The sequence below is a fragment of the Pristiophorus japonicus genome, chromosome 15 (genome assembly GCF_044704955.1).
Source record: "Pristiophorus japonicus isolate sPriJap1 chromosome 15, sPriJap1.hap1, whole genome shotgun sequence".
Lineage (NCBI taxonomy): Eukaryota > Metazoa > Chordata > Chondrichthyes > Pristiophoridae > Pristiophorus > Pristiophorus japonicus.
In genome coordinates this window covers 125,953,694-125,975,721 of record NC_091991.1, presented here as the reverse complement: position 1 = coordinate 125,975,721, position 22,028 = coordinate 125,953,694, and positions in this window count along the sequence as shown.

Below are 22,028 nucleotides of genomic sequence, written 5' to 3'. Positions count from 1 at the left end.
ATATGCCTCTTCCTTGGATTTAACACTTTCCCTAATTTCCCTTGTTAGCCACGGTTGAGCCACCTTCCTTTTTTTATTCTTACGCCACACAGGGATGTACAATTGTTGCAGTTCATCCATGTGATATTTAAATGTCTGCCATTGCCTATCCACCGTCCACCCTTTAAGTATCATTCTCCAGTCTATCCTAGCCAATTCACGTCTCATACTGTCGAAGTTTCCTTTCTTTAAGTTCAGGACCCTAGTCTCTGAATTAACTGTGTCACTCTCCATCTTAATAAAGAATTCTACAATATTATGGTCACTCTTCCCCAAGGGGCCCCTCACGACCAGATTGCTAATTAATCCTTTCTTGTTACACAAGACCCAGTCTAGGATGGCCTGCTCTCTAGTTGGTTCCTCGACATATTGGTCTAGAAAACTATCCCTTATACACTCCAGGAAATCCTCCTCCATTGTATTGCTACCAGTTTGGTTAGCCCAATCAATATGCAGATTAAAGTCACCCATGATAACTGCTATATCCTTATTGTACGCAGTGCTAATTTCCTGTTTGATGCCATCCCCAACCTCCCTTCTACTGTTTGGTGTACACAACTCCCACTAAGATTTTCTGCCCTTTGATGTTTCGCAGCTCTACCCATATAGATTCCACATCATCCACGCTAATGTCCTTCCTTACTATTGCGTTAATCTCCTCTTTAACCAGTAACGCTACCCCACCTCCTTTTCTTTCCTGACTGTCCTTCCTGAATATTGAATAGCCCTGGATGTTGAGTTCCCAACCTTGGTTACCTTGGAGCCATGTCTCCGTAATCCCAATTACATCATATCCGTTAACAGCTATCTGAGCAGACAGTTCCTCCACCTTATTACGAATGTTACTTTGTTCAACAATACAGGAGGCCACATTATATCACAGAACAGGATTAAAACTGTAGCAAAACAAATATTCAATTTCACACATGATAACCATTTAGATGGAATCATAGAAAATACAAAGAGGTCTAAGTTAGGTTTGGAGTGCATGGGCTAAAAATTCAGTTGCGTAGCGCCCATTGTTTGGGTGCTACGGGCGCCGTTTTGGGTCAAAAAGGACACACTTCTGGTGTGGGCCGCGCAGGACACCATTTTGGTGAGGGCATTCGCATCGGTGCTGCGAGCGTGCACCAGATGTATGCAGAATAGGCAGATTGTGACGTCAAACAGCGTGTCGCGTTAATTTGACCCCAATGCTGCCATTTTCGACCTCAATGCTGGAGTTAACGCCCTCTTTTAACCTCGCACATCTGAACATGTGTTCATCAGCTGGAAGGACCCCCCACTGGCGATAGTTAAAGTTACAGGTGAGTTGCTGATTGATTTCTACTAGCTGTTGCAGAGTTTATAGACATGTTTGGTGCTTTCTAGACTTCGTTAAAGTTGCCTAAGTTCTACAAGGAGTAGTGTGACATGTGCTCAAGGACTTGGTACTGACTTGCAAGGGGTCTGCTCAGACCAGTTGCTCCCAGATATGAACGCAGTAGTTTTATCCCCCATGGCCTGCAGCATGACAGGGAGAGGCGACACAAGCTGTTCGAAGAGGCAGGAGGATGAGGAGGGGAAAAAGGGCTCTCAGCTGGAGGCCATATCCACCCAGGGTCTTCAGGGAGCAATCTTCCTACTTGAACCTCAACGACGAACAGTGCATGCAACATCTCAGTTTTACTAAAGAGATGCTCACTGAAATCTGCCATCTGCTGCAGGCAGACCTGCAGACTAAGTCCAGAGTAGGGACGGAATTGCCAATAGCTGTAAAGATGACTGTGGCCTTGAACCTCTTCACGACAGGGTCCTTTCAGGCTGGAGCTGGCAACATCTGTAACATCTCCCAATTCACCGTCCACTCCTGTATAAGGGAGGTGAGTGAGGCTCCGTTTGCAAAGAGAGCAGAATACATTTCATACTCTCTTGCCAGAGAGAAGCAGGCAGAGCGAGCATGTGGTTTTGCCATGATAGCAGGCTTCCCCATGGAACAGGATGATATTGGCCGCACACATGTTAATTTGTGGGTGCCACATCTCAATTTGGAGATGTACCACAACTGGAAGGGATTCCACTCCCTCAATGTCCAGCTGGTGTACTCAGTTTATCATGCAGGTCAATGCTTGGTATCCCGGCAACAGTCATGATGCTTTCATTCTGCGGCAGTCCACTGTACCGTCAGCACTAGAGCCACCATGGAAAACCAGGCTGGCTACTGCGCAACAAGATCTATCTTGTGATGTATGTAGCACACAAATCACTGACTCCACACGGTCTGGTGTTGATCTAACTGCTGTGATCTTGGTCCTTTATTGAATAGCTCCAGAGTGACTCTCAGGTGTGGTGGTCAGCCTTTTATACTGCCTCTTGCAGGTACTTTCAGGTCTCCCAACACAGCGCCCTCTGTGGTGTACCATTGTGCTTATTATACATTTAAGGTACCAGGACAATACACACATCAATACATAACATCTCAGTTCCCCCCCGAGGACGCAGGACGATGCACACATCGATACATAACATCACAGGATGGAAGAGTGGAGAGCACCGGTTCAAACTGTCACAGGAGCATCCAGTCGTGCCCCGGTAACTGCCCCCAAAGGAAGTGGAGTGTGGGAAATTGCACTCCGCTTCCATTGAGGGGTGGTAAGGCCAATTCTGCGGCGGGAGCAGGACTTCCACGCTGGGGGCTAAAATTCCCGGCCCCAGAAGGCTACCGCCCCCAAGATGTGAGCCTGTGCGGGGAGGCAGAGGGAAGATGAAGGGAGACGGGGGCGGGGGATGGAGGGGAGAGTGGTGAAGGTGGGGGGCGGAGAAACCCAGGGCGGGGGACAGGAGGGGCCACATTGCAGTGAGGTCTAGGGGGGGGCGAAGTGTGTTGGAGGGACGGGCCTGGGGGCTCTGTGCCTCGGTGCGGGGAGTGTTCAGAGTGGGGTGGACGGGTTGACTGCGCAGATGGCGGTTGGTGGATGTGGTGTGGTTAGCATCGCGGGGGCGTGGATCCGGGGTGGCCGGGGGCTCAATATCCGGGGGTGTTCGGCATTTGGGAAGGATTCTGACGGGACGGAGCAGGTTGGGTGCGGGGGGGAGTGTTCCCGGTGTTGGGTGGGTCCGGAGCCGGGGGGGGGGGGGGGGGGGGTGGGGGCACGCTCTTGGGATGGGGGGTGGGCTGTTTGGGGCTGGGATTGGGAGAGACTTCTTCACTCGGGGAGTTGTTGGCCTGTGGGGTTCCCTGCCGCGGAGAGTTGTTGATGCCAGTTCATTGGATGTGTTCGGGAGGGAGTTGGATGTGGTCCTTGCGGCTGGGGGGGGGTCGGGGTGTGTGGAGGGGGCGTGGGGGGGAGGTGCTGGGGTGGGTGATCAGCCATGATCTTGTTGAATGGCGGTGCAGGCTCGAAGGCCTACTCCTGCACCTATTTTCTATATTTCTATGTTTCTATCTCACGTCCCCCCCCAGTCCTGAAGCCGTTGTCGGGGATCTCGGCCTTGTTTGTCCAACGGAAGGCAGGTATGCATAGACAGTGCGTTTGTATGGTACATGTTATCTGGTACAGATGTTGCGTCAACGGGTTGCGGGTACACTGAGCAGTTACATTAAATAGTTATTAAATCCCAGCTCCTCTGGGTGAGGTGCAGTGACATGGTTTTACGGAAAGGCTCGAGTACTACTTCACAGCAAACGATCTGACGGAGGACACGAATGCACTGAGAGAGAAGCGTAAGGCGATATTGCTCTCCAGTTGTGGCGATGAGGTTTACTGTCTCGTCAGGGATTTGCTGGCTCCCGGGAGCGCCAGGGACAAGTCAGCTGACTGAACTCATTCATGACCAGTTGAAACCGAAGGAGAGCATCCTCACGGCCAGATACAAATTTTACCATCACTGCAGACCCGAGGACCAGGATGTCACCAAATATGCTGCAGACCTCAGGAGACTCGCGGCGCCGTGTGATTTTTATGCACACCTTGATGAGGCGTTGCGGGACATTTTCGTCATGGGGATTGGCCATGAGGGCCTCCTTCACAAGCTGCTAGCCACGGAACCCACAGTCACCCTGACAAAGGCCATCACCATCAGCCGGGCATATATGACCTCGACTTGCAGCACCAAGCAAATAATCCACACAGTCTCGAACCCGGCAGGCACTGTCCACAGGATAGCGCCCACCATGGACAATACTGTAGAATGTGGCTCTGCCCAGGGCAGAGAGCACAGACCTCGGGATCCTGGAACTCAGAGTCCGCTGAGGGGGGCCAATCAAGCAGCACCATGCTGGCGCTGCGGAGGAAGCCATGGGGCTCACCAGTGCAGGTTTGCGGAGTATACGTGCAATACCTGCCACCTGAAAGGCCATCTTCAGCGTATGTGTAAAAGAAATCGGACTCACCATGTGGCTGAGGAGATGGGGGATGATCCACTGTTCAGCGAGGAGCAGGCAGAAGAAGATGAGGTGTTGGGACTGTATACGTGCACCGACAATTCGCCCCAGAGGTAATGGAAGTAAAAAACAACAGAGTCCCTGTGAGCATGGTCGTGGATATGGGATCGGGTCTGTCGTTGATGAGTCAGAGAACTTTTGATAAACTGTGGATTAACCCAGCTGCACGACCCAAGCTGGCCCCGGTCACGGAGAAGCTGCATACCTACACCAGGGAACTGGTACCTGTTCTTGGCAGAGCGGAGGTGCAGGTATCCCACGGGGACAAGACGCACGGTTTACCTTTGTGGGTCGTTGCAGGCGATGGGCCGACGCTCCTCGGCCGGAGGTGGATGGGGACGGTCCATGGGAGCTGGGAAGACTTCACCACTCCACAGGCTGCTGCTCCCTGGGGTGCTGCCGTGCCCCGGGATCCCAGAGAGCAGCGCCGACCGAGCTGGAGCTGCAGCCTCAATCCACCCACAGGCAAGCCCCAGGCCCGGACCTCACACACAGATCCTGCAGCCTCAGCCCCCACAGGCAAGCAGCCCCTGCAGAGGCGGGCCTAGTGGGGGGGGGGTGAGCCGGCGGGGTGCTGCGGGCGGGGTGTGAGAGATCCACAATGGCCGGTGGATCGGAGGGGCCTACGCAGAGGGAGAGTCAGGTGGCATTAGCAGCTGGAGGTCGGCGGCCACGACAGCCGCAGAGGAGGCCGCAGGGGAGGCGGCAAGTGCGGTGGCTGGAGAGGCCATGACGGCCACAGGGGAGGCGGCAAGTCAGGTGGCAGCGGAGGGGAGCGGAGGCTGCAGCGGCAGAGGGCAACCGGAGCAGCGGAGAGCAAGATGGCGGCGGCCTCGTGTCCACAGCAGCAGAGCATCAAAGATGGCGGCGCCCATGGAGAAGCCTCGTGGAATCCAAGATGGCGCCTTAAAAAGGAAATGTACCCGGGAGTCTTAAAAGGGCCTTACCACGTGGTGGTCAGCCTTTTATACTGCCTCTTGCAGGTACTTTCAGGTCTCTCACCACAGCGCCCTCTGTGGTGCACCATTGTGCTTATTATACATTTAAGGTACCAGGACGATACACACATCAATACATAACATATCTGGTGCCCAACTGTCTCATGACTCTGCAGCACAACCTATGCACACGTGGTCAGCGTGCATACAGTGAAAGCCCTGTTACCACACAGAATCTGATAGAGCAAACCATTGGCATCCTTAAGCAACACTTCTGCTGCCTGGACCATTGTGGAGGAGCCATTCATCGTGGTCTGCTGCATGCTCTGCAATCTTGCAATAATAAGGACACAGCACTTGCCATCGGGCACATGGCAGTCTGCTGAGTAGGAAGAGAAAGCAGCGGAGGAGGAGGAGGTAGGCAAGAGGCAAACCAGGCATCCCTCTCTGCTTCGACTGTGGTACCTGTGAACGCAACCCCAATTCCCCATTCACTAATAATCTCACACCTTACCTTCCCTCTGTTACTAACCGTCTCAGCGTCCTCTTGGCCACAATACTACAATAAAAGTCGCCACAAAAACAAACATTCCAAACCAATCTTCAGAATCAAACCATTTCAATATTTCGCTCAAAAGTCAACCAATCACCCTTGTGCAATACCGAGTGCCTGCCTTCCGTGTGCTCCTACACAGTGCTACCCCAGTGGCTGCAGCATGGTTGGTGGAAGGCTGCTGACTTTCAGTGGGGGGAGACTATAGATGGCCTTGCAGAACGGCCTCGAGCAGCTCTGGGCCTAGTAGGCCCGGCTGTAGACTGCGCCACATCAGCATGGGCGCCAGCAGTCTAGGCTAGCTGGTTGACAGGCAACAACAAGGGCACTGGCGGAGTGGCAGTGGTGGGAGGACGAATGCTGTCACCCTGAGAGAGCACAGCAGGTTCGTGCTCCAAGGAGCCGGAGCCACTCCCCCGGGGCGGCGCCTCAGCAATCCGAGTCATCTGTTGGAGGTCAGATTGCTGGACTGTTGTGACCCCCCGCAAACCCCTTTCCACACTGCAAACTGCAGCCACAATCGTGGCAGTCTGTGCTTGGGTGGCAGCAAGCTGAGCCTGAATGATTTCAGTCAGAGCTTCCACTGCAGCACTCAGACAGTGGGTGGCTTCTGCTTGTGATGCAATGGAAGCTGAAACATTGGCCATCAGACGCTGCATCATAGTTGGGTCCACAAGTGCGCTAATGGATCTGCCCACCCCTTCAACGCTGGCAAGCTCTGCGCAAGATTGGAACTGGACTCCTCCATGCTCCTTGTCATTGCATTCTGGCTTTCTGGCAAGCCTGCCAATGCACCAAACATTTTATTGTGCAAATAGCCTTCAACGTTCATCTGTAGGTTGCCCCATTGAAGTCCTCATCTGAGTCCTGTGCAGCAGAACTCGTGTGCAACCTCACCCTTCAAAGAGCTGGCACCTGCGCTACCCTTTCCCCCTGCCCTGGCTGCAGTCCACTCATCCCCAGTGACTCACCACGTGCAGATCCGACCTCTAAACGACCCACTAAAGTCCGCGCAGTGCCAGTGTCTGAGGTGGTGGCTGCGACTGTCAGATCGAGTGACAGTGTTCCTTCTTCATTATCATTCTCCTCTTCCTCTTCCACCACTGCCTGGCCAGGTTGAATTTCTTGGGTCTCTGAAATGAGAAAGGCACAAGAGTAAGGTGTGGTGAGGGGATGCTTACAAGCTTACAATCATCTGAAGCTTGTAAGTCAGAAGCAATTGTGGGATGAGGGGCATGTGGGATGTGAAAAGGAGCATTAGGTTTGAGACTACCATCATATTCAATGGTTTCAGCACTTCGAAGATCTCCTTAATCGAGACTCTGCCTTTGACACGAGTATTCTCGACTCCATCCCGCAGCATGCTACCCGCCACCATCACAGCGAAACCCCAGCCCTGTACGAGGTAGAAAAGGCCATCCGTCAGCTCAAGGACAAGGCATCGGGAGCGGATCGAATCCCCGCTGAGGCACTAAAGTATGGCGGAGAAGCACTATTGGCATGAATGCATGACTTCATCTCTCTTATCTGGAAGGAGGAGAACATGCTGGGAGATCTATAATCATGACCATCTTTAAAAAAGGGGACAAGTCCGACTGCGGCAACTACAGAGGAATCTCCCTGCTGTCGGCCACTGGGAAAGTCATCACTAGAATCCTCCTCAACCGTCTTCTCCCTGTAGCTGAAGAGCTCTTCACAGAGTCATAATGCGGATTCCATCCACTAAAGGGTTCAACAGACATGATCTTCACCGTGCGACAACTACAAGAGAAACGTAGGGAACAGCACCAACCCTTGTACATGGCCTTCTTTGACCTCACAAAGGACATTGACACTGTCAAACGTGAGGAACTATGGAGCGTCCTCCTCCATTTCGGCTGCCCCCAAAAGTTTGTCACCATCCTCCGCCTGCTCCACAATGACATGCAAGCCATGATCCGGACCAACGACAGACCCAATCCACGTCCAGACCGGGGTCAAGCAAGGCTGCACAACCGCACAACGCTCTTCTAGATCTTACTTGCTGCAATGCTCCATCTTACCCTCAACAAGCTCCCCGCCAGAGTGGAACTAAACTATAGAACCAATGGGAACCTATTCAACCTTTGTTGCCTCCAGGCTAGATCCAAGGTCGTCCCATCCTCTGTCATCGAACAACAGTAAGTGGACAATACTTGCGTCTGTGCACACAGAGGCTAAACTCCAAGTCATCGTCAACATCTTCACTGAGGCATACGAAAGCATAGGCCTTACACTAAACATCTGTAAGACAAAGGTGCTCCACCAACCTGACCCCGTCACACAGCACTGCCTGCCCCCCCAGTCATCAAAATCCACAGACAGCCTTGGACAGCCTTCCAAACCTCAGGAGCCTACTATCAGCAAGGGCAGACATCGACGACAAGGTCCAACACCATCTCCAGTGTGCCAGCGCAGTCTTTGGTCACCTGAGGAAGAGAGTGTTTGAAGACCAGCACCTCAAATCTGGCACCAAGTTTATGGTCTACAGTGCAGTAGTGATACCCGCTCTCCTATATGGCTCAGAGATGTGGACCATATACAGTAGACACCTCAAAGTGCTGGAGAAATACCACCAGCGCTGCCTCCGCAAGATCCTGCAAATCCACTGGGAGGATAGATGCACCGATGTCAGTGTTCTCGATCGGGCCAACATCCTCAGCATTGAAGCACTTACCACACTCAACCAGCTTTGTTGGGCGGGCCACATCGTCTGCATGCCCGACACGAGACTCCCAAAGCAAGCGTTCTACTCTGAACTCCTACACAGCAAACGAGCCCCAGGTGGGCAGAGGAAACGTTTCAAGGACACCCTCAAAGCCTCCTTGATTAAGTGCAACATCCCCACCAGCACCTGGGAGTCCCTGGCCCAAGACCACCCTAAGTGGAGGAAGAGCATCCGGGAGGGCGCTAAGCACCTCGAGTCTCGTCACCGAGAGCAGGCAGAAACCAAGCACAGACAGCGGAAGGAGCGTGCGGCAAACCAGACTCTCCACCCACCCTTTCCTTCAACGACTGTCTGTCCCACCTGTGACGGAGACTGTAATTCCCGTATTGAACTGTACAGTCACCTGAGAACTCACTTTTAGAGTGGAAGCAAGTCTTCCTTAATTTCGAGGGACTGCCTATGATGGTGTTGTGAGATATGATTAGTGATTGATAGGGATTGCTGGTAGGTGAGTAATGGGGTGTGGAGAACTGAGCAGTGTGTCAGGCTAGTGGTGCAGTTTGTGGGATATAACATTTGAAAATGCATTCACTGACCTTGACTACTCGTGTAAGGTAATTGAATTTCTTCTGGCACTACATCCAGGTCCTCAGGACAATATCATTGGCATTGACCTCCATAGATCTCTGCTCCCACTGTCTTACAATGTCTGTTTGGAGGGTCTCCTATCTGCTTTCTATACTAAGGCCTCCAGTGCCGCATCTGAGTAGCTTGGAGCCCTTTCTCTGGCCTGTTGTGTCATTGCTCAATGATTCCCACTTGGAATGACTTCCAGCACCCGATGTCATCAAACAGCACCTCCCATTTAAGGGGTGCAGGCTAGCTTTAAGTAATGCAGGCTAGTTTTAATTGGTGCTAGCTTCACACAAACTTTGGCCCCCTGCTGACGGCATAGCCACTCAGCAGCATGTTTAGCGCCGGGCTGCTAACGACTATCATTTAAATGAACAGGCATCAAGTTTGCCCTACTTTGCATGGGCGGAGGTTAATTAAGCATCATGATCCCCTTGCCTAATTTCAGTGGTCTATTGAATTTTTATCCTCATGCGTGTAAATGCGCAAAGTGCCACGTGGGAATATGATCTACTGGCAATAATCGAGACCCGGTTCAATAAAGGGTAGGATTGTATGCTTAATATTCCTGGGTACAAGGTATTCAGGAAAGATAGGGAAGGAAAAAAAGGAGGGGGGTAAGTTTTGATTAAGGAAAATATTACAGCGCGAGAAAGAATGTCCTTATGGAATCAAAGGCAGAGAGCTTGAAATTCATATACTTACCGCCACTCTGTAGCGCCATGAAATGGCAAAAAAATGGTGGCTGTCGCTCTTTCGTCAGCTGGTGGTGGGTTCCACAGCAGCCGCCATTTTCTATTCCTCCCTTTGCGCTGCCAGTAAATGGTAGCGCCCTGGAAAAAAAATGTCGGCAAGGTACCAACAATTGGCGTGCTATGCTGACTTAATACCACTACTTTGCACTTCAAACATGCGCTGAATTCAAGGGACATACACATCTTTCAGGTAGGTTTGGATTTAAGCTTTTGCACTGTTTTTTTTGGATTCTATTGAAGTAGTGGCTTTCTACAATAGATACTAAATGTTTTTAAGTGTGTTGAGAGTGCTGCTGGAAGCTTGCAAGGCGACTGATGGTAAAGGAACATCTGTGGAGAAAGAAACAGAGTTCACGTCTCAAGTTGAGATGCTGTCTGACCAGCTGAGTATTTCCAGCATTTTATGCTGTAATTTCAGATTTACAGCATCCGCTCACAGAGGGAAGAGGAAGACACAGAAGAAGCCAAAGAGGAGGAAGCAGAAGGCAGGATGCAACACAGACAGCGCCAATTCCCCTTTCCACATTTGTCCCACATCTTACCTACCATCTGTTACTGACCTAATGCTGAAATATTAGCCACCACAAAGCAAATCTTTCATTCCAACTTTATATCTCCATCCATCCAATATGACATCAAGAAATCAACTCATTACCCTTATGCATTTCCTTAGTGACTGTCTTGTGTGTGCCTTTACCTAGCCTAATGATGTAACGCAGTGCTACCCCAGTGGTTGCAGGATGGCTGGTGGAAGGCTGCTGATTTTCACTGCAAAAGGCCTTGCTGGTCGACCTTGAGGAGATTGTGGCTGTGAGTGTCAAATCAAGTGATGGTGTTTCTTCTTCTCCTTCAGTCTCCTCTTCTTGGTCAACCACTGGCTGGGCAGGCTTAATTACTTGGATGTTTGAAATGAGGAAGGCACAAGAGTGGAGTTGTGGTGACGGGAGGGCAGGAAAACAAGAGGTGCATACCAGAAGGTATAATGTATGAGGATATCAGCATCTTTTAATGTTTCAGCCCCGCCACAGGGAAAGGGCTCAGCTATGCCCCTGCCAGAATGGCCAGCATCTCCTCCAAGATGGTGAGGTAAGGGTAGGAATGGGAGATGTGCCTCGTGAAGATTCTTGGTAGATGAGTGATTGGGGGTGGGCGTCGTGAATTAAGCAGTGTATGAGGCTAATGGTGCTGTTGGTAGGAGATGGCTTTTGAAGATGCATTCATTAACCTTGACCAGTGGTCTGAAGTCAAGCTTCTGTGGCCACTGGAGCCCGGTGGTGGGGGCAACACTATTTGCAGTGATGACCTTGGTGATGTAGTCCCACATCCTTCTTTCTGGAGGGTCTCCTGGCCCCTGTGGATTGAGGACCTGTCTTGCAGTGTTGACTCCCTGCACAAAGCTGGAGTACTGCATTCAAGACCCTGAGTGCCCCTTCCCTAGCTTGCATCCATTTGTGTTGAAGCACTTTTCCCATTTTTTGAGGCTTAGAAGGGAATTCAGCTTTAAGAGCTGAATAATCACATTTGGGACTTCTTTTTAATAATTTTTTTTGGAAAGGCAATAAGGGCTGAAAACTGCATTTTTTTACTACATTTTAATTTTCATTAGATCTTTGGGCACTGCCCCTTTAATTCATGGCCTTTTTTTAATTGCCCACAATTCCTTGCCAGATTCACAGCCTCGCTCTCAGAAGCTGTAAGATGCTTCAATGCCGCTCCTGGACAGGAACTTCACCTCAGAGGTCTCCACTAATGCCATCAGGCGGTCGTTGTTCAGCAGGTTAGCACTGCGCCACCAATCTCCAGTCCCTTGGACCAATTTATTCTCCTTAGCGTTGCAGCCATTTTCAGTGCTGGCGACACTGGTAGCATTTGTGGTGAAAACGAATTTCTAGGCTGGAATCTATTTGGTTGGAGTTGAGAAATAATAAAGAAACTATTACACTACTTGATATATTTTATAGGCCACCAAATAGTGCGGAAGAGATAGAGGAGCAGATTTGCAAAGAAATTACTGAGAGGTGCAAGAACTATATAGTGATAATGGGACATTTTAACTATCCTAATGTTTAACAAGACAGTGATTATGTTAAGGGTAGAGAAGGGGCGGAATTTCTGAAGTGTGTTCAGGAGAATTGTCTTCTTCAGTAAGTTTCCTGCCCAACGAGGAAGGAGGATTGCTGGATCTAGTCCTGGGGAATGAAGTGGATCAAGTGGAGAATGTCACAGTTGGAGAGCATCTCAGGAATAGTGATCATTGTATCATAAAATTTAGCTTAGTTATGGAGAAGGACAAGGAGCAATCTAGAATAAAAATACTAACTGGAGGAGGACTAATATCAGCAAATTGAGGAGGGATCTGGCCCAGGTAACTTGGAGTCAAATACTGGCAGGCAGAAATGTACTGGAGCGATGACTGGTCTTTAAAGCGGAGATTTTTTTTAAATTTCAAAATATACTTTATTCATATAAAAATTTGTACAGTACATTCAAAAGCAGTTCAGTACATTTAGCTGCAGTCATCAATCCCATACACTACATTTGGGTGCTGACGGCAGTACCGTTCGATACATTTCCTTGCTTTTCATTTCAAGTACAATTCGATACAATACGGGATACATTGTAGTACATTCAACAAATTACATTACATGTGTCCATGTGTCGCTATACAGTACACAGAATGGGTGACGGTACATTTACATTTTTTTTTCTTTTCAACGTGCATTACGAAACAGACATTGTACATGGCACTACATAGGTGATTACAGATCATGGTGCTCCATGTACACAAAAAAGTTACAAGTACAGCCCGAGGGGAGTTTTGTACTGATTCTTGCCCCCAGGTTTACCGTGGCAGAAGGGCTTTAAACTGTGGCCCTTCCCCACCGTGCCTTTGCGGCGACTGCACCAATTTTAAGTGCGTCCCTCAGCACGTAATCCTGGATCTTGGATTGCGCCAGTCTGCAACACGCAGACGTGGACATCTCCTTGCTCTGGAAGACCAGCAAGTTTCGGCAAGACCAAAGAGCGTCTTTGACCGAGTTGATGACCCTCCAGCAGCAGGTGATGTCTGTCCCGGTGTGTGTCCCTGGGAACAGACCGTAGAGCACAGAGTCTTGTGTTACGGAGCTGCTCGGGATGAACCTCGACAGCAACCACTGCATCTCTTTCCAAACCTGCCTTGCGAAGGCGCAATCCTGAAGGAGATGGGTGACAGTCTCGTCCGCCCCGCAGCCGACTCTGGAGCACCGTGCCGTGTTGCTGAGACGTCGGCTGTGCATGAACGCTCTGACGGGTAAGGTCCTCCTCACCGCCAACCAAGCTACGTCTTAGTGCTTGTGTGAAAGCTCTGGCGATGAGACGTTCTGCCAAACGAGTTTGACAATCCGCTCAGGGAACCACCCAACAGGGTCCACCCTCTCCTTCTTTCGTAGGGCGTCCAGGACATTACGTGCTGACCACTGTTTTATGGCCTTGTGGTCAAAGGGGTTTTTTGTGAAAAACTTTTCCACGAAGGACAGGTGGACAGGCATGGTCTTTAAAGCGGAGATGGTTAGGGTAAAGACGTTACATTCCTACAAGGGGAAAAGCCAGAGCTCTCTAGAACACAAAGAAGTTAGGGAGAGTTGGGTGATGCAGAAAAAGGTAGCAAATGACAGATCCCAGCTTGATAGTACAAGGGAGAATATAAAAATATAAAAAGCACAGAGAAGTGAAAAAGGAAATAAGAGGGGCAAAGAGACTTTACGAGAATAACTTGGTGGCTAATATAAAATGGAATCCAAAAGTCTTCTTTAGGCATATTAACAGTAAAGGGGATATCAGAGGAGTGGTGGGGCAGATTAGGGACCAAAATGGAGATCTATTGGTGGAGGCAGAAGGCATGGTTGAGCTACTAAAAGAGAACTTTCATCAGTGTTTACTCAGGTAGAGGACTTTGCCAAAGCTATGGTAAACGAGGAGATTGCTGGGATACTGGAAGTGATAAAAATATAAAAAGAGGAGGTACTAGATATGCTGGCAATAATTAAAGTAGATAAGTCACTCAACCTGGATGGAATGCATCCTAGATTGCTGAGGGAAGTAAGGGTAGAAATTGTGGCGGTGCAGGCCACAATCTTCCAATCCTCCTTAGATACAGGGGTGGTGCCAGAGGATTGGAGGATTGCAATTGTTACACCCTTGTTCAAAAAAGGGGAGAAGGTTAAAACTGTCAATTTCAGGCTAGTTAGTTTAATGTCGGTTGTGGGAAAGCTTTTCCCACTGGGCCCAATTTTGGCCAACCCATTTTTTTGGCGTACTTATCCTTTATGCGCTATTTTTGTGCACTGGAAAAGAATGGCCCCATCCTGGCCGTTCTGAAGAGTCTGGAGTGCCCTGCCGCGGCGCAGATTAAACAGTGGGGGGCGGAGCTACAGCCCTGTGCCCATATCAGTGCCGGCAGCATCGCGCATGCGCAGTGGCGGCGGGTCCGGTGTTCGTGCATGTGCAGTAGCGCCGAAACTTGCAGCAGTGTCCTGCCTGTGTTGCTGTTTGTATGCAAATTAAAATGCCGTGTTCGGTCGCCCCCCCCCCCTCCCCCATGAAGACCAGCCAGCAGCTCTCTAGCTTTCTCTCTCTCCCTTCCTTCCCCGCCCCCCTCCTGCTTCCCGGTGATATGAAGGCCAGCCAGCAGTTCTCTCTCTCTCTCTCCCCCCTCCTTCTCTCCCACCCCACCCCCCCCCACCACTGAGTGTACAGAACAGACTTTATTTGCAGAGCATAGGTATTCGGTCCATATAATATAAAGGATAGCAATTTGGATTTCTCTCACCTCTGCTACCTGATTTAGCCTTGCAACATCACCATGTTTACCAGAGGTTGATCAAGACTATCATAATTCTGCCCATCCTTCATTAGATTCTTTGTTGACTTGTTCACCATATTATTTATGTTCTAGCTAAATGCATATTTTCTGCAATTGTCGTGCTGTTTTCCTTTTGGGTAGCTAAACTTACCTTTTGGAAGTTAGAACAGGGTGCCCTAGAAGAGTTAATTCTTTCAATAGGCTACACAGAGTCCTGTGGACTTTTAAGTCTAAAAAAAGAAATTAAATTTATATAGCGCCTTTCTCGACTTCAGGATGTCCTAAAGTGCTTTACAGCCAATTAAATACTTTTGAAGAGTAGCCATTGTTGTAATGTTGGAAATGCGGCAACCAATTTGTGTAAAGCAATGTGATAATGACCATAGAATCTGTTTTGGCGATGTCATGGCTCGGAGATCTCTCCTTCTGCAGTGGGATGGGTGTCCATGGGCTGAGGAAGCCAGCGACTGATTGCCCTACAGTATCTGAGATGCACAGATCGGTCTTGCTACTGGCTGCGAGGGGTTGGGTTGGGGGCATGGGGGGTGGGGGAAAGAGTGTTGTTGGGGGTGTATGAGTGAGGAGGGACACACAGAGTGAAGGATTGGGTGTGGAGGTGGGGGGGGGGGGGAAAGAGTGCTGTTGGGGGTGTGGGAGACAGCGGTGGGTTAGAGTAACGTGGTGTAACCAACCCTAACAGTCAGTCCCTGACAGAGGCACGTTAATGCCAAACAGTTAGTTCTTACAAATGAGAGATAATGTAGTCCGAGGCGAGTTATTCAAGTAATAGGTTGGACTAATGGGGTATGATGTTTTCCGAAGGATCAACTTAGCCACAATTAGGTGTTGATGTGTCTGCCTCAGCCGGGAGCCTACACTTGCTTATTTATAAAAAGAGAAACAACTGTCCTCATTCAGCAGATACAAGGCAAAATATGTTCGCAAAAGACTTTAGGCCATTTTAAGTGACGTGTTTAATGCTTTAGTCCTTTGTGTTTAATGCTTCCCACCCCCTGTCTCTGGCTGTGCCTGCACTAAACTTAACTCGAGGTAAGGTTTTTCAGAACTTACAAAAGTGGACACTTACTCCGTTCTAAGTTGGAGTAACTTTTCGCAGTTCAAACTCGCAAAACAGGCCTAAGTGGCTGGACACACCCACTTTTGAAAAAAAACTGAACTAAAACAAAACTAAATTAACTCACTGAAACTGGAGCAAACTAAATGTGGAGAATTGCCATTTCTAGGATACGCCAAAAAAAAACTAGTTGCTCCAAAAAAAATAGGAGCAAATCCATATGAAACTTGGGCCCAGTGGGAGAAAATTAATAACTGCTTGGACAAGCATGTTAAGGGCAAAACCGTGTTTGACTAATTTGATTGAGTTTTTTGATGAGGTGATTGAGAGGGTGGATGAGGGCAGATCAGTTGATGTTGTGTACATAGATTTTCAAAAGGCGTTTGATAAAGTGTCACATATTGGGCTTGTTCGCAAAATTGAAGCCCACCGGCATGGCAGGTGAAATTCAAACACAGAGAAGTGTGAGGTGATATATTTTTGTAGGATAAATGAGAAGAGACCATACACACTAAATGGTACAATTTCAAAGGGGGTGCAAGAACAGAGAGATCTGAGGGTGCTTGTGCACAAATCTTTGAAGGTGGCAGGACACATTAACAAAGCACTTAAGCATTTGGGGTCCTGGGCTTTATAAATCAAGGCGCAGAGTACAAAAACCAGAAAGTTATGCTAAACCTATTTAAAACACTAGTTAAACACAGATGGAGTATTGTGAACAATTCTGGGCACCATCCTTCAGTAAGGACGTGAACGCTTTGCAGAGGGTACAGAGGAGATTTACTGGAATGGTTCCAGGAATGAGGGCTTACAGTTATGTAGATAGACTAGAGAAGCTGGGGTTGTTCCCCTTGGTGCAGAAAAGGCTAAGAGGAGATTTGATCGTGCTGCTTAAAATCATGAAGAGTTTAGATAGAGTAAATAAAGAGAAACTGTTTCCAATGGTTTAAGGGTCGATAACGAGCAGGCACAGATTTAAGGTCAGTGACAAAAGAACCAGAAAAAAATATTTTTACGCAATGAGTGGTTAGGATTTGGAATGCACTGCCTGATAGGGTGGTGGATTCAGATTCAATAGACGCCTTCAAAAGGGAATTGGATAAATACTTGAAGGGATATGGGGAAAGAGTAGGGGAGTGGGATTAACTGGATTGCACTTTGAAAGAGCCGGCGCAGACTCGATGGGCCGAATGGCCTCCTTCTGTGTTGTACTATTCTATGATTCAATGATTTGAATCACTAGGCTCAAACAAGTTTTGTATTTCTCATTCATTAGCCTCAAGCAAGGCAAGATACTCTTGTACTCAGATATAATGGCCCTGAAATTCGGCTTCCTCGGGTCCGTGCGGGGTGTGTACGGACCCAGGAAGGCATTGGAAAAGTCGGTTTTCGGCGCGCAATGCGCATGCGCTGATAACCGGCTTTTCCGATCTGTCAAGTTTCTGGCTTGACAGATGGCCGCATCTCAGGGAGAAGGACATTCTCACGGCAGAGATTGGGCTATTTACCCATATCTTGTCCAGCGAATGTCCTTAAAACTCTTGCGCCTGGTAAAAGCAGGCGCATAGCCTACTTTTACCAGCATAAGAGTTTAAAAACATATCAAAATATTAAAATAAAATTTTAAAATACTTATTTGTTAAAAACCCTGCCCACTCAGGTAATTTTATTTTAAACCAGAATTAAAACTTTTTTTTTAATTGGCAATTTTTTTTTCAAACACATTTCTATCAACTTTAATTTCTGTAATGTATTTATGTGGTTTTTAAAAAAATGTTTTATGTAGTGTTTGGGTGTTTGGGGATGTTTCTCATTCATAGTAATAGGAGTTTTGGACTTACGAATCTCCTATTACTATGAATGAGAAAATACTTTTCCGTGATTGGGTGTCCAGGCCCACGTGACTCCTACAGACGTCCCAACGTGAACGCGCTCCGTTGCGCAAGAAGAGGCGGCCTCGAGTCCGGGATCTCTGGCGAGCATTCGACCAAAAGGTAAGTGCGCATCTTTTCTCCTATTTTTAGTTGAATGCCCGCGGGAAGAAGAAACTGGGATTTCAGAGCCATTATCTGCTAACAGTCATACTTTCCTGTACAGAATGAAAACATCAATGAGGAGAGAAAAAGTGAGGTTGCGTTAGCCTCAGATTACCTTACAGGCTGTCAATCAAAATCTACATTCGAACCATTCTTATATTAGATCATTTTTAGTATTCCTTTCTCGATTATGACCTTTGTTAGTTATAAAATTTACACAAAAGGCAGAAATTTCAGTTGCATGGAAATGGGTGTGTGAGAGCGAGATCTAATATAAGAATGGTTCGAATATAAAAAACATCACGGTGTGTTTAAAAATTAATGCATATTATAAACCCTATTGTGTCACAGAAGTACAAAGATATCTAGTTTCTTAGGTGTACTGCTGGTAGTGGCTTAGATCACCAATAGTGACCTCCTCCAAGTACACAGGTAGCTGTGTCTCACACAACCTATTCTGATTACTCTCTATGACATCTATACTTTTTAGATCCTACAAAAAAAATGCTCTTGATTATTTCCCCCCAAACCAATGTTAGACTAACTAGTATAATTCCTGAATGCATCTACCTCCTTTATTGAATAATCAGAATTCTACTTATCATTTGTATCCCTCGGATACATCCTTACATTTATAAAGCACCCAAAAATATTAACCAGAGGCTCAACTATTTCCTCAGGAAAAACTGAAGAAACTGATGCTTAATAGCCTTGAATGGACGAGGAGGTCTTATAGAAGTAGCCAAAATATTGATCGGCATAGATTAGGTAAATATGAAGTACTACTATTACTTCAGGAATGCTAGAAGAAAAGGTCACAGGTCAAAAAGAATTGAAATTCAGAACATAAATTTTCCACACAAAGAAGGAGCAAAACGGAGAGTGATTTTCTGAGTAGAATAATGAGGTTGAAAAGTTTGGATTCATTCAAGAATAGTTAGATGACATGGTAAGAGAAGTTTAAATTTTCTTTAATTCTGGATAAGATGGGTCAAATAGTCTTCCTGATCTGCTGTCTCATTCCATTCAATATTTCAATGTTTAAACAATTTCCCAATTATCAAACTTCAATGCATGTCAATATAGCTACCATAATATTTTCAGAGAAAAGCAGCCTTGCAGCAATGAAAATCGGCACAATCTTTACCGCCAATTAATTTTTTTAACATAAAAATGATAAGCCGTAAGAGTCCTGAAACATGGGCGTAGTATTGTGCTGGTGCAGAATTGGAAATATTCAACTGAGCATGTGTGAAGCCAAAACAACCGCATCGGAGTTGACAGAACATTTAGATTTTACCCATTAAATCTGAATCAGACCAATTTGGAAATGATATGGAATAATCTATTTTAGCATTCATACCATAATCAGTTGGTCCCAGATTTGAATTAAAAAATTCAAACCAATTTAAAAGGCGGGTCCAAGGCAGCCGGGGTCAGTTGTGCTTTCCCAGCCCGTAGCCTGCTCCATCTCGCTCTGTTGAAGTGATTTCACAATGATTGGGCTTGTTAAGTCCGCCCTGAGAGTTTCTGGCCAATTAAAAGGAAGCGGGTCTGATGATTTCATTTAATGACGCATCATCAGCTGGTTTCCTTAAAGGGATCATGTCCAAATTTCATTTGACAGTGGTGCTGTCAGTGTTCTACAGCATTGAGGTGCTGCAAACACTGACAAACACTGCACAAAGGTGCAGGGCTGTACCTAGGCTCTCCCGTGACTCCCTCCATTACAGCATGCAGGGAGGTTCTCTTCCCTTCCAATAGGCGGAAGAGACTTCCCCAGGAGACCAACACAACTTGGTTGCACATTGCACAGGAGGGCACAAGCAGGGATGTCGTCAGGAGGACCAGGCTGCAGTGGCGCAAACCTTTCAATGATCTCAGTAGATCATAAAACATTACTGCAAAGCCACACTCACCCTCATCCTGCTGTGCCATTCATCACATCCCCATCACTCTGACTTACTTACCCTATTCCTGCACATCGTTACTTCTTACTTACTTTGCGCTTCCACCCATCCCTCTCTATCTATATTATCACATCCTCAGCTCACTAGCCACCCCTCATACTCACCTCATCCTAGTGCAAGCATGCCAACTAACAACATACAAGGGCAGGCAATTGGCTGTTTTCGCCAAAGTTCATGTAAAGTTTTTGTTAATGTGGTGTCAAACATTGAAATCTTGAATTTCAACACTTTTCATTCTTGGAAAGATTTGTAAGCACCTTTGGAAGTAGCTTCGCGAGTTGTAGTGAATGGTGAAACATAAAGGTACCCCCCGCAATGATGATGAGCATGAAAGGAATGGGTTAGGTCTTGTACGGTGTTGGTGTGGGATGGTGCCAACCTAGCACATCATGTGGCAGCCAGGGTGTACAGCGTCAAGTGAAGTAAATCTGGCCATGGCAAGGCCATCCCTGGCGTCCAGGGCAGTAATGTGGTCGGGTGCTGATGCCCTCTGTCCTGTGCATCAGTTGATTGTGAAGGTGTTGTTGGTGCTGCTGTGTGCTGCTGGTTATGGGGACTGCTCCTCAATTAATTGAAGGTAGGACAAGTGCCGTCGGAAGACGCTAGGAGGGGAAGGCCTCCGGTTGTGAGCCCTGATGGTCCTCCTCCTCCCTCTGTGCACATGTTCCCATCTTTCTCGCTGTCTCCGCTCCCTCCACCGTAGATCCTGGAATGCGAGGTCGACTTCCAGTACAGCTCCCATTACTTTTAGCCAGTGTTTTAGTTTGAAGCATTTCAAAAATAATGAGGGAGTTTTGTACTTAGCAGAACATTTCCTGATACCAAATAACTAAAGAAATCTCTTGCAATTACAGGAAGTAGCACACAACCACTTAAACTGCAAAACCCTGTCAGGTGCGAGTGATTGCTGATGTTCCCTTTAAATAGCAACGTTGGTGCCGGCTTCCTGCTGCTACACGCCATCTTAACCCGTCATTGCTTTCTCCAGCTGATAACTTCAACGGCCAAAACAAATTTGGGAGATCGGGCATCAAGGGAGCGTTGCACATTCACTGGCGTTAAGATCTCCGTGATTGCAATGGCCCTGCCGATCGAGTTTCGCGGTAGCGCTACCAGCAAGACGGATATGGCGTGCACTGCTGGAACTCCCATCAGCTGGCGGTAGAGCGCTGAGCGGCGTTTTAGCACTGTGTGGCGTTAAACACATTCACTTCTCCCTGAAAATATTCTGATCTTTATAGTCTTCTAAAATGACTAAGCCCATTTACAATATGAATAATTTACCTCCTATAAGATCTGTATGGTTTTCAATAAATATGGCAATTTTAATAGACTTCACTCATGGAAACTAAATTCCACACACTGAAATTTATTCCATTTGGGGTTTAATAAATAAATACCTATCCTGAAAGGTAAAAACTATTGATCATCATACAAGTCTCGACTTGATCAGCAATTGATGGTGTGCAGCAAATCACTACAAGTAGTTTAGAACTATTTAATAATTCCACTCAGCATAGTTGGCAGGTCTATTGAAAATATTCAAATGACCTTGGTCTTTCTAATGTTTTAGAAAAACTATTGTTCTCGTTAATCACTGAATTGACACAGGCCCAAGCTATTTCATGTATTAGTTCACATCGCTTTAACTTTCTTTTTAATTATTGAAACAGTTTGGGTAAGTAAGTTGCCTTTGTTAATTGCCATACTGAACCCTGATTCACTATATAGAAACATAGAAAATAGGTGCAGGAGTAGGCTATTCGGCCCTTCGAGCCTGCACCACCATTCAATAAGATCATGGCTGATCATTCATCTCAGTACCCCTTTCCTGCTTTCTCTCCATACCCCTTGATCCCTTTAGCCGTAAGGGCCATATCTAACTCCCTCTTGAATATATCTAATGAACTGGCATCAACAACTCTCTGCGGTAGAGAATTCCACAGGTTCACAATTCTCTGAGTGAAGAAGTTTCTCCTCGACCTCCCCAACATCGGGAACATTCTTCCTGCATTTAACCTGTCCAGTCCCATCAGAATTTTATATGTTTCTATGAGATCCCCTCTCATTCTTTTAA